General features: G+C 41.8%; 1 non-coding gene across 7 annotated transcripts in view; it reads left to right on the top strand.

Annotated features, from left to right (window-relative positions):
* Positions 1–15,283, top strand: part of LOC100476441 — a 106,540-nt gene extending 91,257 nt beyond the window's left edge. For all 7 annotated transcript variants that reach the window (XR_004621494.1, XR_004621492.1, XR_004621491.1 and 4 more), the window contains one exon: positions 12,755–15,283. This is a non-coding gene — a transcript (cationic amino acid transporter 3). The remainder of the gene's footprint in view (positions 1–12,754) is intronic.
* Positions 15,284–16,015: the final 732 nt, after the last annotated feature.

Here is a 16,015-nt window from a genome sequence, read left to right as displayed (position 1 = left end):
TGATTTGGGGTTAATGGAGGTGGTGTTGATAAATTGGAGGAAGAAAAATGTTGCTTTTGCTTGAGTTCTTTTGTACAAAGAATCACTGTGGTTCCTGAGTTTTCTAATGTGGAATTTGCCTTTGAATTCATTTATACTTAGTTAAGATCTTATCTTTCATAGATTAAATCCAGTCGTTCTCACTTAGAAACTTGTGTGGTTACTACTTGAGAGACCATCCAGTTTCTCTGTTTAGACCCAATCCAAAATATACTGAACACATCTGTATAATTATTTATAGACAGTACAGCTAACTTGGTAGAAAATACAGAAATACCTTTTCTCTGGGAGCTTACACTCTAAGGACAGTTCCCTATCCTCTTGAAACAAGTGAAATCCTATTCTACACCCATTCAGTCCTTCGACTATTGTCCCGCTCTTCCCTCTGCAGGCTAGCCTGACATGTAGTTATTGCAGTTTGAGCCTGGTGTCATGTTGCCTGATGCCAAAGCATTAGGTGAGCTGTTTTCCAAATAAAGTAAAGCAGTGAAAGTTGGAAAACTCTGTATTGTCTGTCTGTTCAGTTGTCACACAACAAGGGCATGACCCTGTAGCAAATCATAAATGTCACAGATAATGCACTCTATCTCAGATAACTTGCAATACTTCCTTTGTCTTTCATTTTGTTGTGGTGAAAGAGACACTGACCTTGGTTCTTGTGTCCTATATCTGACATCCAAACTGTGTTGTGGAGCCTGGGGTACCTCCTTGACTGTGGCCAGTTACTCTTTGTACCTCAGGCTTCAGCTGGGGAAAGAAAGGCAAGATGGAAGCATCATCAGGCAGAAGCTCTGATCCTGGGCTCCACCTCACCACCTACTACTCTTACCTTCTTCCCCAACTGAGATTTCCCCCAGTGCAGAGTTCTGGACCCTGTGTTATGCCACTGGACATGAATGAGGAGAGAGCAGGGGGCAAGTGGAGCATACTGGAGAGATTGGATATCTATCTGTAGGTGTGACCAAGCCAATTCTAGAAGTAAAGTCATGTTGAGCAGGGTTTGGGAAAAGTATTTTTACCCAGAGTGGGACAGTGTGTGTGAGGCCTGATGTTAATGCCAGCAAGATGTGCATGTGTGGGGAAAGATTTGTCCTGTTCAAGCAAGAGCCACAGAAAAGGTTAATAGTAGGAAAGGGGTAAAAACAGTGAGAAGAAAGACTTAGAAATACAATCTTAGAAGTTTGGATTTGGTAAAGGGCATGAAACTATAGGTGTGTGTGTGTGTGTGTGTGTGTGTGTGTGTGTGTGTGTGCCTTTTTAAGATGTAAGGAAAGTGCCATTTTCCAGAAGGACAGCTGAGAGTACTCAAATATTAGTTCTATGGGGCAATGTAGTAGTCAGGAAGATTATGATTTAGGGCTTTATTCTATTTCTAGGTAGGGCAGCACTCTCTGATGGCTGCTGGGTGAATTTGAGTGAGAGATGAGAGTATCTCATTGTTAGAGTTACCAATTTTATGGACCAGGAGGGTGGACCAAGGAGTATGGCACGAGGCAGTTCCTAGATATGCAGTATTTGCAAACCATAGGAAACTACTAGGTAGAGGTAGTATGGACAAGGCACTAAGTGTCTATGTGACTTCATGTCTGCTGAATTGAATTGCAAATATCTGAAACCAATGACTTCAGTTGGAGTCCCTTAGATTTATTCAAAACTTTTATGTAATAACCCAAATAAAATGCTTAGAGACTGCTTTGTTAATCCCCTTGCTTCTGGACATATTTAGGGTTTTCTATGTTTTGAAACTAAAATAGAAAGGCAACCCTTTATCTTCTCTGTTGATCTTCCTATACTAAAAGCATGTTCACAATGCCCATTATTCCTTATGTCAAGTCCGTATTTGTTAGTAACTTAAAAAAACATAGTGAGGCAATCCAAAGGGAAACAAAGAGGTCTATAATGATGCCTCATGCCCATTGGTCTTTGTGATTATTTCTCTGAGTGCTCAATAAATATTAACAATGCTTTAGGTGCTGTGTGCTCAGTGTTGGTCACAGACATGGGTCACGATGGGGAACAGTAATGCCCATTTTTGTTGCAGGAGGGTGTCTTCTATTTGGTGTCTAGAGATCTATTATCCTTTATTTCTGCTAAAAGCCAAGTGAAAGGAAATGGGCTAAAGTTTTAGGCAAGAATTACAATTAGCTGTAAAATCTTATCTGGGGACTATTGGAATAGGTATGGGGATGATTTGGAATCTTTCTTGATGTCTAAAAGAATGGTCTGGAGACATTTTGGCCCCCGATTAGGTTTGAATTTTAGCAGGACATGGTTTAGATGGAGCTTTCAGAGTTAATGATTCCAATACTTCTAGCTCTGGCCCATCACTGTGTATTTGGGAGGAGAAGGAAAATATCGGCAGATGGTGACCTGGTCAGAAAGAGAAAAACTGGCTCAAATACTCCTTTATTAGCCATGCCCTGGAGTCTTGACTCTTTGTAGAGGTAGGGTGCTTCAGGAGAAGGAACATGGTTTTCGAAGTAACAAAGAACCAAGGTCAAATTCCAGCTCTTCTTTGTACTGGCCTTAGGAGCTTAGGACAGTTTTCTAACCTCTCAGTCTGGAGGTGGAATAATAAGACTTATGTCATTGGGTTGTTATGGGGTTAAAGGTAATCACATCTGTGCATTACTTTCAGCTTCTGGTTCTCTTTCACCCCTCTGTCCATGTAGCCCTAAACGTTGCGCATATACCCTGTAACCTATTTGCCACATACCATTTTTCTCTGCCTCTAGCCTCTGCACATGTTCCCTGATGCCTCTAGAGTTCAAGCCTTGGACCCTGGTGTATTAGTTTGTGTTAGTCCTACAAAATTATAATAAGGGAGTTTTTTTTAAATTTTATTAATTTATTTTAGAGAGAGGCAGAGCACACACGCAGGGGGAGAGGCAGAGGGAGAAGGAGAAGCAGGCTCCCTGAAGAGCCAAACGGGATCCAGATGTGAGGCTCGCTGCCAGGACCCAGAGATCATGAACTGAGCTGAAGGTAGACGCCTAACCATCTGAGCCCCCTGGGCACCCCGAGGATAGAGTTTTTATAACCATGCTAACATGAGCCAAGGTTGTAGTTTCTTTCCAGGAATTTTTGCTTTCTGACAAATGTGGTTATAAATCAAAGCCAAGGGAGTTTTATCTTCCCACCTACTCCTCTGATCTAATGTTCCTGATTTGGGGTTAGATCGTTCTGGGTGGGATTTGGTTCTAACCAAAAGTGATGGCAAGCTTGTTTATAAAGGACATGTAGAGAAGGAGAAACCATAATCTTTTCTACTGGGACATTGTTGTTTTCCTCCTACCTTTTCATTTTGACAAATACCAAACCTATAGAAATGTGTAAGAATAGTAGCATTAACACCCCTCTATCTTTCAATGAGATTGAGCGGTCGTTAATATTTCGGCATATTTGCTTGCTCCCTCCAATGTGTGTGTGTGTGTGTGTGTGCGTGCAGGTGTATAAAGTATGGTCCATATTCAAAGTTTACTAATTATTAAATTTTTTATAGTAAAATATTTCTCCCTGATCCAGGTGCAATCCAGGGCTCTGCATTGTGTCTCATGGTCATGTCTCTTTATTCTCCTTTAATCTGCAACAGTTCCTCAGCCTGTCATTCCTGACATTGACAGTTTTGAACAGCATAGGTCAGTTGTTTTATAGAAAGTCAACTTTCTGTGGAAAACTACTTTGTAGACAGATCAGTTTTTTATTTCAAAATTTTATTTAAATTCTAGTTAGATAACATATATGGCAAAATTGGCCTCAGGTGTAGAATTCAGTGATTCATTGTTTACATCTAATGCGAAGTGCTCATCTCAACAAGAGCCCTCCTTAAACCCATCATCCATTTAGCCCATCCCCCACCCACCTCCCTCCAGCAGCCCTCAGTTTGTTCTCTCTCATTAAGAGTCTCTTATGGTTTGCCTCTCTCTCTCTTTTCATCTTATTTTACCTTCCCTTCCCCATGTTGATTTGTTTTGTTTGTTAAATACCACATATGAGTGAGATCTTCTGGCATTTGTCTTCTGTGACTGACTTATTTTGTTTAGCCTAATACCCTCTAGTTCCATCCACATCATTACAAATGGCAAGATTTTATTCTTTTTGATGTTGGAGTAATATTCCATTGTGTGTATATATATATATACACACACACACACAGAATACATTGTGTTTGCGTGTGTGTGTGTGTGTGTGTGTGTGTGTGTATATGCACCACATCTTTATTCATTCATCAGTTGATGGACATTTGGGGTCTTTCCATAATTTGGCTATTGTTGATAATGCTGCTATAAACATCAGGGTGCAGGTGCCCCTTTGAATCAGTATTTTTGTATCCTTTGGTAAATACCTAGTAGTATAATTGCTGGGTTGAAGGGTAGTTCAATTTTAACTTTTTTGAGGAACTTCCATACTGTTCTCCATAGTGGCCGCACAAGTTTGCATTCCCACCAACAGTGTAGGAGGGTGTAGGAGGGTTCCCCTTTCTCCACATCCTTGCAAATATGTTTGTGTTTGGATTGTTAATTTTAGCCATTCTGACAAGTGTGAGGTGATGTCTCATTGTGGTTTTGATTTGTATTTCCCTGATGATGAGTGATGTTGAGCATCTTTTCATGTGTCTGTTGGCTATCTGGATGTCTTCTTTGGAAAAATGTCTGCTCATGTTTTCTGCCCACTTCTTGACTGGATTATTTATTTTGGGGTCTTGAGTTTGATAAGTTTTTTACAGATTTTGGATACTAACCCTTTGTCAGATATGTCCTTTGCAAATGCCTTCTTTTCTTCTTTAGGCTGTCTTTTAGTTTTGCTATTTCCTTGGCTGTGCAGAGGCTTTTTATATTGATGAAGTCCCAGTAGTCATTTTTGCTTTTTTTTTTTTTCCTGTTGCCTCTGGAGACATTTCTGTAAGAAGTTGCTATGCCTGAGGTTAAAGAGGTTACTGCCTGTGTTCATTTCTAGAATTTTGATGGTTTTGTGTCTCATATTTAGGTATTTCATCCATTTTAACTTTTTGTTTTGTGTATGAATTAAAAAAGTGATCCAGTTTCCTTCATCTGAATATTGTTGTCCAGTATTCCTAGCACCATTTGTTGAAGAGACTGCCTTTTTTCCATTGGATATTTTTCGTGCTTTGTCAAAGATTATTTGACCATATAATTGTGGGTCCATTTCTGGGTTTTCTGTTCTGTTCACTGATCTATGTGTCTGTGCCAGTACCATACTCTCTTGGTGACTATGGCTTTGTAATATAGCTTGAAATCCAGAATTGTGATGTTTCCAGGTTTGCTTTTCTTTTTCAAGACTGCTTTGACTATTCGTGGTCTTTGTGGCTCCATACAAATTTTAGGGTTGATTGTTCAACCTTTGTGAAAAATGCTGGTGGTATTTTGATAGGGATTGCATTAAATTTGTGGATTGCTTTAGATGGCATAGACATTTTAACAATGTTTGTTCTTCCAATCAATGAGCATGGAATGTTTTTCCATTTCTTTGTGTCCTCTTCAATTTCTTTCATAAGTGTTCTATAGTTTTCAGAGTACTGATGTTCAAAAATCCTAAGATGCCAGGGAATAAACCTAGACTTATCATAATTTATCAGTAGATTAATTTCTATTCATTAGATTTTGAGCAGGAGTATTACATAAGAGCATTGTTAAAGACAATTAGTGCCACGTAGGCATGGAACACATCTTTTACTCTCCATTGTGTATTTAGCGTCAAGCACTAGGACTGGCATTTAGAAGGTGCTTAATATTTACTGAATGAATGAATGGTGGATGACATAAGACTTTCACTGCTACTTAGGTCTATTATTTTCTACTTGAGGACAGGAGAAAGAGCAGCCTTCTCCTATATACTAGTCCCATTTTTATAATACATGTTTGAAGGTTAAAGGTAACCCAGTACCTCTGTAAAGAGCCCACAGAGAAAGGAGATGAGATGGGGACTATGAGGTGAGGCAAGCTGGGGAGTCTAGTTACCCTGCAGGTGGGTGGTGATCATACTATGTTGAGAGTGGAGGATGAATAAGGTGGTTCTCAGCTCGAAAGAAACACAGCACACAGAACCTAAGAGTATGTGGTCTTTTTCCTTGCTGAGAGAAATTAGTTATTTAGGTCACCAGATTTTACTGTATTTCTCTGCCCTGACCCCCATTTGAATCCTAAGAATGCCATAATGAAAATTGATTTCTGTCTCTCTTCCTTTCACAGCAGGGGCAGCCCCATAATTCTCTCCATCTCTACCCTCCATCTCCCCCTCTTCCACCCACACACACGTGTGTATTTTCTAACACTTACAGTCAGTGGTTGGGTGGCCATTCACTCCAGATTATTTGTTGTTGAGAAAGTGTATAACACCTTGGACTACTTACTTAGATGTAGAAATTCTCATCCCTGTTGTCCAGTGAGTGAGACTATGAGAGATACTCTCTGCCTCTTGGAAATGCATTTTCAGGCTTCCCGTTGGGACCCTTTCTCTCTCCTGCTCTGAGCATCCCAGACATTTCTGACAGTCCTTCCTGGGGCAACTGGGTCCTGGGACTGGATTCATCTACTTAATTCTTCACTTGGGAGTGCCTGATTCACATGCTTTCTGTCTCCTTCCTGAGAGTCTACCTACTCCTGTCTTTGCAATCCTTAATTTCACCAGGTTCCAGGAAAAGCTCCCTTTATCTCCATCTCAGGTCTTGATTATCCACAATGCTGGTGGGAATAACCTAAAATGATGAATGGTACTAAAATGACTTTTGTTTGACTTTTATGTGAGGAAGTCCCACCTGGAGATAATCCAGAAAGCGAACAGCTTCAGTGAAAGCAATCCATATGTTACTCTTCCATGGGTGGCTGTATAACATCTCTTCTTTGGCATCTAAAGAGGGAGGCAATGCATGAACTCAATTTGTTCAGCCCACATTGTGTTGTCAGAACACCCAGACATCAATCGAGAGCTCGGCAAAACTTGTCTCCATGCCTTGTTTTCAAACTCTGGAGGAGGCCTTTCCTTACACCCCAATACTTAGCTCAAGAACATGCAAATCAGTATACAAGATGTGGAACTCTCAGCTTTTCTAGGATTTCCATCGCACCCAAATGAACAGTCAACGTCCTCACAGTGACTCTCAGACCCTATGTGAAGGATATGGCTTCTTCTTTCTCCCTGACTTTATCTCCCACTGTTTCCCTCTCCCTCAATCTGTCCTGGCCCCACAGACCTCCTTATTTTTCCTCATAAATTGCCAAGTACCACTTCCCACTCATTAGTATGGCTGCTATTAAAAAACAGAGGACAAAAATTGTTGGTGAGGTTGTGGAGAAAATGGGACACTTGTGCATTGCTGCTGGGAATATAAAATGGTGCAGCCAGTGTGGAAAACAGTATGGTGATTTTTCAAAAAATTACATATGAAATTACCATGTGATCCAGCAATCCCACTTCTGGGTATATATCCCAAGGATTGAAAGCAGTGACTCAAAAATATATTTGTATACACATGGTCATAACAGTTTTACTCAAAACTGCCAAATGGTGAAATAACCCACATGCCCAATTGTGGATGGATGGATAAACAATATGTGGGATATACACATAATGGAGTATTACTCAGCCTTAAAGAGAAAGGACATTCCAACATGTACTACAACATGGACGAACTTTGAAGATATTATGCTAAGTTAAATAAGCCTGTCACAAAGGGACATATTGTATGATTCTACTTACCTGAGGTACCTGGAGTAGTTAAATTCATAGGGACAGGAAGTAGAATGGTGGTTGCCAGGGGCTGCTGGGAGGGCAGAATGGGGAGCTACTGTTTAACGGGTACAGAGTTTCAGCTGAGGAAGATGAACAAGTTCTGGAGATGGATGGTGGTGAGGGTTGCACAACAGTGTGCAGGTGAGTCTGCCTTGGACCACCCATTTTAAAGTCACAACACCCACTCTGAACACCTCCCACCTTTTCTTGCTTTCCTTTTCTCTGCAGCGCTGATTGCAAATTCAACACAAAATATATTTCCTATTACTTATTTGTTCATTGTTTGCTTCCTACTGCAGGAATGTAAGCAACTTGAGTGGAGGGATGTTTGTGTTTTCCTTTGCTTTATCCACAGTGCTGAATAGATGGGGCCAGTGTACTTGTTGAATGGATAAATATAGAACCATGATTGCACACAGACTTTTAGAGAAGGCACAAACAGAATTTGAAAATGGGAAAATTGCATTTCTCATTTCATTTGGTAACTAATTTCTTTTACTTTTGGAATGAGACTCAGCCCTACTGTTCATAGTGGCTTTGCTCTATTTACTTTTTTGTATGTATTCTCACCTATTTCCCCTTTGGAAGTGTCGGTGTACACATACATCACACTTACTATTATTTCAAACTGACGCTGAATACAAAGCCTCTACACTTGTATTCCTGGCTGCGGGGAATACAGAGGACCAAAACAATACAAAAAAAAAAATCTTACTTTCATGGATCTTACATTCTTTTGGTGTGAGACAAATCATGAACAAATAAATAAGTAAAACATTAGTATTTTAAATAGTGACAGGTGCTATGGAAAAATGAAGGGCAGGGAATGAGGTCGATTGTGTGAGGTTAGGAGTGGATTGCGGTTTTATGTGGGGTGATTCAGAAAGGCCATTCTAAAAATGTGCTATTTTACCAAATGCAGTGACGGGAGCCACCATGTGGATATCTGGGCCAGAAGTGGTGCAGTTATAGGGGACAGCAAGTACATAGGCCATGGGGTACAGTCTTGCCTGGTATGTTAGGAGGCCAGAATGGTTAGGAGGCCAGTGGCTAGAGAGAAATGTGTGGGGAGAGAGAAAAAGAAGGCTGAGCAGTAGCTGGGTCAGTGACAAATACTGTAGGACTTTGTAGACTTTTGTAATGCAGATTTTGCTTCTATTCTGAATAAAAAGGGAAACAAGAGGAAGATTTTGAGCAGAGGAACAAGGTTACATTTTTACAAGCTATATGCGTATCCTTGACAAATATACAGCATTTTTGGCTGTTTTTTAAATTACATAAATGGTGTTGTGCTATACACATCATCCTGCTTTTACTTTTCTTCCTTAACATTGTTCCAATCCAATTGCTGTCTGTGAATCTGGTTTATTGTCTCTGAGCGCTGTGTCATATTTCGTTGTGTGCACATGGCACATTTTGCTTACATATTCCTCTAGGAACAGACGCTGGCACAACTCCCACTTCTGCCACAAACAGTCCTGTGATGAATGTGCTCACGTGGGCTCCTTATGGACTCAGGAGAGAGTTTCTTGGGGGTGTGCACCTTGGAGGGAGAGGGATTGCGGGTTGGGAGGGCGTGTGCATTCTTAATTCCACTGAGCTTGTGCTCCAGAATGGTGGCCCCAGTGATGCTCCCACCAGCAGTGTGTGATGGTCTGTATCTCCTCACTGAATTCTCATGCTGATCCAGTGACGGAGGTCAGGTGAGGTCCCTTGTGGACTAGGAGACTGAGGCTTAGAGAAAGTGAGCAAATTACCTGAGTGAGGAAGGGCCAGGGCTCATATGCGGAATTTCTGACATAATGATAGTTGCTCTTACCTCTATAGTACCCAGCACTGCCCCTTCCAGGAATAGATGAGCCATCCACAGGCAAAGATATTACTACTACTACTGCTACTACTACGATTATTGTCATTATTATTATTATTATTGCATTTTTGACACCTGGTCTAACTGGTGTGTTTAGCACCAGCATGGATGAGGGTGTCTAGTTAGAGTCCTTAGGGTTTCAAGGCAAGTTATATGGAACAAAACTATTTTCATTGTCTCATGAGGGCTAGCAAACAGGCTTGAGTTTTAGTGGATGATTTTGGGGCCAGACATTTATAAAGACTAATTGATTATTTTGTAACGTCTGAGCTTTTTGGATGTCCCAAGGTGACAATGTATGATAAAATGTACAGCTGGTGAATTAATCAATTTGTAAGTTTCTCTTTGTTATCATTGATAGGAAAGAAGTATCTTGGATGTGGAATTGTTAACTTGTCTCTGAGAAATGTCAGGACTTACTAGGTTGGCAGCAGAGGGGCAGAAGGGAGTATAGAGGGAGAGATGTATGCAGGTGTGTTCCTATTTACATTGTGATGATAACTGTTAATGTGTGCATCTCTTTGGCTGTACTATAAGAATACATTAAGTGATTCAATGGAAACATACCTCCTTACTAATATTTGAATAGTATAGGTTAGATAGTGAATTCTTTTAGAAGCATATACATTTGTACTCCTACCTCATGTCTCAGTTTTAATTGAACATTAAGGGAATGCAGTATTTTAATTGTAACTCTGCCAATATCTTAATCTAGAGGCCTGTTGCCATTTTTGTCTTTTATGAAATTTTTGTCATCAAGAAAGGCAGGATTACATTTTTTTTCTCTTTCAGATGGAGTTTTTGTACTGTATTCTTGGTTATCAAAATATTCATAGTTTGGGGATTTTGAAATGGTAAATATTCATGCCATGTATAAAAGCATGATACATAATTGTATGATCTTAATTACATTAAAATGCTTACTTGTATAGATAAACACATGGGACAAAGAAGTCAAACTGTAAACTGCTTGTGATTACGGATGACTTTGTTCTTTGCTTCTTGTGTTTTTGTTTCCTTTTATTCACATGTTAACTTTTTAAAAATAAATTTTTTAAAACCTAAAAAAAAGCCTAATCGATTTTCAAATTTTGGGGACTTTGGATCAGATGCCAATATTAAGTATTAGGTAGATTATATGAAGTACATGGGGCATTAGAGGCAAGGGAACCGGGTAAGTGTAGATTTTCACAGCTGGAGCAGAAATTGGGCAGGGGATGAGCTGGAATTATGAAGGAAGGAAGGATTATAAAGGAAGGGCAGTGGGGAATCACTGAATGTTTGAAGCCTAGGGGTAGGTGGGGAGACCTCAATCACATATATAGTGTAGAAAGTTCCCATGGGTTAAGAATTGACCCTCCTGGGGCGCCTGGGTGGCACAGCGGTTAAGAGTCTGCCTTCATGCTCAGGGAGTGATCCCAGCGTTCTGGGATCGAGCCCCACATCAGGCTCCTCTGCTGTGAGCCTGCTTCTTCCTCTCCCACTACCCCCCTTGTGTTCCCTCTCTCGCTGGCTGTCTCTATCTCTATCGAATAAATAAATAAAATCTTTAAAAAAAAAGAATTGACCCTCCTTATCTATCTCATGTGCCTATTGGTAAATCATAACATTGGAACTGGTGGGTGGCAAATAAGGAATCTGGATGGATGTGTAGACGGAAGTCCAGGCCCACAACCCAAGGGGTCCTTTTGATAATCCATAGAGAAGACTTTTCAATTTTGACGAGACCTTTCTCTCCTTAGAAACCTCTGACAATGTTTCCTATAATTCTCTCAGATCAAAGCCTGAGTAAGGAGGAGAGTAGGGGCTGCGTGACTTTGTTCTTTGATCTCCATTACTCATTTCTGGCGCATTGCTGTGAATAGTTCATCCAAAGCCTTGTTACCCTTAAGGAGGGGGCCATTTGAATAGCAGCAGGGGAGCAGGGGAAAGGAGGAAACTCATGCAGGTTTTGTTCATTAAGAAAATATATTTGGCATATTCAGACAATAGTTTGTGGGAGTTAAAAAAACTCCTTATGAAAAATTAACATAGGGTCACAAGTGAGTGTTTTAATACAAGCTTACAGAGCAGGGCAGATTCTCCAGGCCCCTGACAGCTGACATCACAGATGACATAGAGTGTGTATAGGCATGGTGTGGCGAGTAAGGAGACTGTCTGCAGAAGTGAGCTCACCTTCTCTCCTGGAACCCAGAGAGGGAGGAGACAAAAAGAATTGTTTTGGTTGTGAGCTACTGAGACAGGTGACATTACTTTTCTCTCTACCCATCATACTTTTATAACTGAGGACATAAAAATTGTAGTGAATTTTTGCCCAATTGCTTTGGGTGAGGTTTATTGAACGTCAGAATTTACAAAACCTCTTTCCTGGCTCTGCTCCCTTCTTAGTCCTGGACCCTGGGTTGGCTGCTGCCCCCATTTTTCCAGTGTTTCCTTCTCAGATAGCCTAGTCCTCTTTTTCTTGCAGGTGGTTATGAAGGACCTGCCCCTCTCTCCCTCCTCCTCTCTGTCCACAGAACCCCCATAGACCTAGGTGGGCAAAGGGAAGGGGTGGACTGTACATTCTTGGCTATCAAGAATAGCTAAATGAATGATGCAGAATGAGGAGAAAGGGGGCCAAAGTGCCATCTGACCTTGGCTATCTGATTTTGGGGCTAAGGATTTAGGAGTGTGGAACCAAATTTATATTTTAACCTCAGATGATATTTTCAAAATGGGTCTGTAATTGCAATGAGGCCTGCTAGTCTGCGAATGAATGTGTCATAATTCACACTCAAGTCCTGTGCACACATCCTGCATGTGAATTCTTGCACAATACATTCATGCTCTGCCATGTCTTACAGCTTAATTAGTACATGAAACTACATGACTTAGATGAACCCAAATGGGATTATGTCATGTGTTGTGTATAAAAGGAGAGTGTTGGTAGGTATTTGGCCCTTTTTCTGGGGTGGAAACAGGGATAATTTCTCTGTGATGTCCTTTGGTGTCAATTTCTGTGATATTTGGGCTGCAAAAGATGACATGGGACTCTGAGCTTTGGTTGATGGGTTGAATTATGGATTCAGTACATATTTATTGTTTACCGTGTCTTAGGCATTATGGAGGGAGAGCACATACCAGAAGAAATATGAAGCAGCAGCTTTGAAGCCTGAGCAACCGACTGAGACATCTCCACCCAACTCTATTTAACGAGGCCTCACTGAACCTAATCTGAGACTGTCAGCTCCCTGGGTTCACTACAGCTCCCTGATCCTAGAATCCTCTTCAATTCCAGCTACGATGCTGTGTCAGGGACTTCTCAGATTTGGTCAAAAGCTGGTGCGCAGACGTCCGCTGGAGCCACCTGTAGCTGAAACTTCCCCTGCCAGAAGACTGACCATTCTGGATTTAGTGGCCCTGGGTGTGGAACACACAGTGGGTATAAGTGCATATATCGTGGCTGGCGATGTGGCTAGAGATCAAGCAGGTCCATCCATTGTGATCTGCTCTTTGGTGGCCGGCCTAACTTCTTTGTTGGCTGGGCTATGCTATGCAGAGTTTGGTGCCCGGGTTCCCCATTCTGGCTCTTCATATCTCTACAGCTTTGTCAGTATAGGTGAACTCGGGGCTTTCATCACTGGCTGGATCCTCATCCTCACCAATGTTGCTGGATTGGCCATTAGGATCTGGGCTTGGACCTTAGCTTTGGACTGCCTTTTTGGGAACAAGATCTCTCAGACCTTGCAGGAGATCGTTTCACCACATGTTCCTGGTGTCTTTGCAGAAATGCTAGGCTTATTTGTTATGTTCCTTCTGTTGTTCCTCTTGGATTTGCTGACTTGGAACATTAGGCAGCTTTCCTTGGTTACCAATGTGGTCACATTGGTGAACTTTTTGGTTCTTGGTTTTGTCATCACCTCTGGCTTCATTAAGGGGGACCTGCACAACTGGAAGCTCACAGAAGAGGACTACATACAGGCTGGACTCAATGACACCTCTAGCTTGGGTCTTCTGGGCTCTGGAGGATTTGTGCCTTTTGGTTTCCAGGGGATTGTCCGAGGAACAGCTACCTGTTTGTATTCATTTATAGGTTTCACCATTATTATTATCAGAGGTAAAGAAGCCCAGAATCCCCAGCATTCCATCCCCATGGGTGTTGTGATTTCACTGCTCATCAGCTCTTTGGTGTATTTTAGTGTCTTTTCGGCGCTTACGCTTATGGTGCCTTACTACCAGCTTCGACCTGGGAGCACCTTGCCTGAGGCATTTCTCCATATTGGCTGGGCCCCTGCCTACTACATTGTAGCTTTTGGATTTTTCTGTAGTATTTCTGCAAGCTTCTCAGTCTATATGTTCCCCATACGTCGGATGATCTCCATGATGGCACAGGACGGCCTCCTGTTCCCTGTCCTTGCCAGGATCCAAACTGGCACATATGCCCGCATCGCGTCCACTCTGATCTTTGGCATTATTACAGCAATCACAGTATTCTTCTTTGGATTCACTGCTCTCTTGGACCTCATTTCATTTGGGGGACTGCTAGTTTTCTCTCTGCTGGCTTTTAGTGTTCTCATCCTCAGGTATGAGCCTGAGATGCAGAATGGGGGAAATGAAGCACAGGTGCAGGAGGAGAACGGGGGAAATGAAGTGCAGATGCAGGAGGAGAACGGGGGAAATGAAGTGCAGGTGCAGGAGGAGAACGGGGGAAATGAAGTGCAGATGCAGGAGGAGAATGTGGGAAATGAAGTGCAGGTGCAGGAGGAGAACGGACCTGCAGCAGAGAAACTGATTCTACGGGGACAATTTTTTCCAGGCGGCCCCACCCCCACTCCACTCTCTGGCCGAGTTGTCTATGTTTGCTCCTCACTGCTTGCTCTGCTGCTGACTCTCCTCTGCCTGGTGCTGGCCCACTGGCCAGGTCTGCTTTCTGGAGACCCAGGTCCCATCACAGTGGTCGTGCTGCTCCTGGTGCTCATCACTGGGATCACTGGGGTCATCTGGAGACAGCCACAGAGCCCCACTCCCCTTCCCTTTAAGGCCCCTGCTCTGCCTCTCCTCCCACTCCTGAGCATCTTCGTGAATGTTTACCTTATGATGCAGATGACAGCTCTCTCCTGGGCTGGAGTTGGTGTCTGGATGCTGATTGGGTTTGCTATCTACTTTGGCTATGGGATCCAGCACAGCCTGGTTTCTTAACCCTACTGAAAATAGGGCCCAGACCCTAGACCTTGAACTCAGCAGTGCCAGTACCTATTTGGCCTGCCATCATACACCTGAATGCAGTCTGGTCACCTGCACAATAATAGGGAGTACTCTTGAGCACATGGAATGCAGGCCTCCCATGGAGATGTTGGTGGGGGAACACTAACAGAGCTTGTATTTATTGTGCAGTGAAGGATATGTCTTTGCTCTTTTTTTTTTTAACTTCTCTACTTTTCAGTTGTGTTTGTAGCTGCATATTGGCTTTCAAAAAGTTATTACTAAAAGAAACTAGAAGTATTTTCATTTTCTCAGGTTTAATATCCAGTGTTGGAGTTACTGGATCATGTGGTAGCTTAATTTTTAGATTTTGAGGAATTACCTGGGGCATCTGGGTGGGTAAGTTGGTTGAGTGTCCTACTTTGGCTCAGGTCATGATCTCAGGGTTCTGGGATAGAGCCCCGCATCGGGCTCTGCTCTCAGTGGGGAGCCTGCTTCCCTCTCTGCCCCTGCCCCCACTCATTCTCTCTCTCTCTCTCTCAAATAAATAAAATAAATAAATAAATAAATAAAATCTTTAAAATAAATAAATAATTAAAATTTGAGGAATTTACCATTTTCCATAATGACTGCAACAATTTACATTCCCACCCACAGTGTGTGAGGGTTCCTTTTCTTCCATATCCTAGCCAGTGTTTGTTATTTTTTGTCTTTTTGCTTTTAGTTATTCTGATGAGTGTGAAGTGATACCACATTCTAATTATAATTTACATGTCCCTGATGATTAGAGATGCTGAGCATCTTTCCATGTGTCTGTTAGCCATCTGGTATGTCTTTGGAAAATTGTCTGGAATTCTATTTTTTTTTTTTTACTTAGACCTCTGGAGACCTTTATTCAAGAATGGGAATACTATAAAAAATCATTATGCTTATTTAGATTTACCCTGAGGTAGTCAGACAGGCTATCTGGATTCACCTCATGACAACAAGGGAAAGGGAACTTAGTCATTTGCACCTCTGGTGAAGGGAACATCTTAAAGCTGTTCTTGCAGACCTCTGGCATATGGTGAATTGAACAAAAATGCCTCTTCTGGTTTAGCTTCAACAGATGACTGGATTAAGAAGATGTGGTCCATATATACAATGGAATATTACTCAGCCATCAGAATGATTACC

The sequence above is a fragment of the Ailuropoda melanoleuca genome, chromosome 16 (genome assembly GCF_002007445.2).
Source record: "Ailuropoda melanoleuca isolate Jingjing chromosome 16, ASM200744v2, whole genome shotgun sequence".
In the NCBI taxonomy this organism is placed as follows: domain Eukaryota; kingdom Metazoa; phylum Chordata; class Mammalia; order Carnivora; family Ursidae; genus Ailuropoda; species Ailuropoda melanoleuca.
The sequence above is the reverse complement of the archived record's forward strand: the minus strand, read 5'-3'. Positions and strand labels throughout refer to the sequence as shown.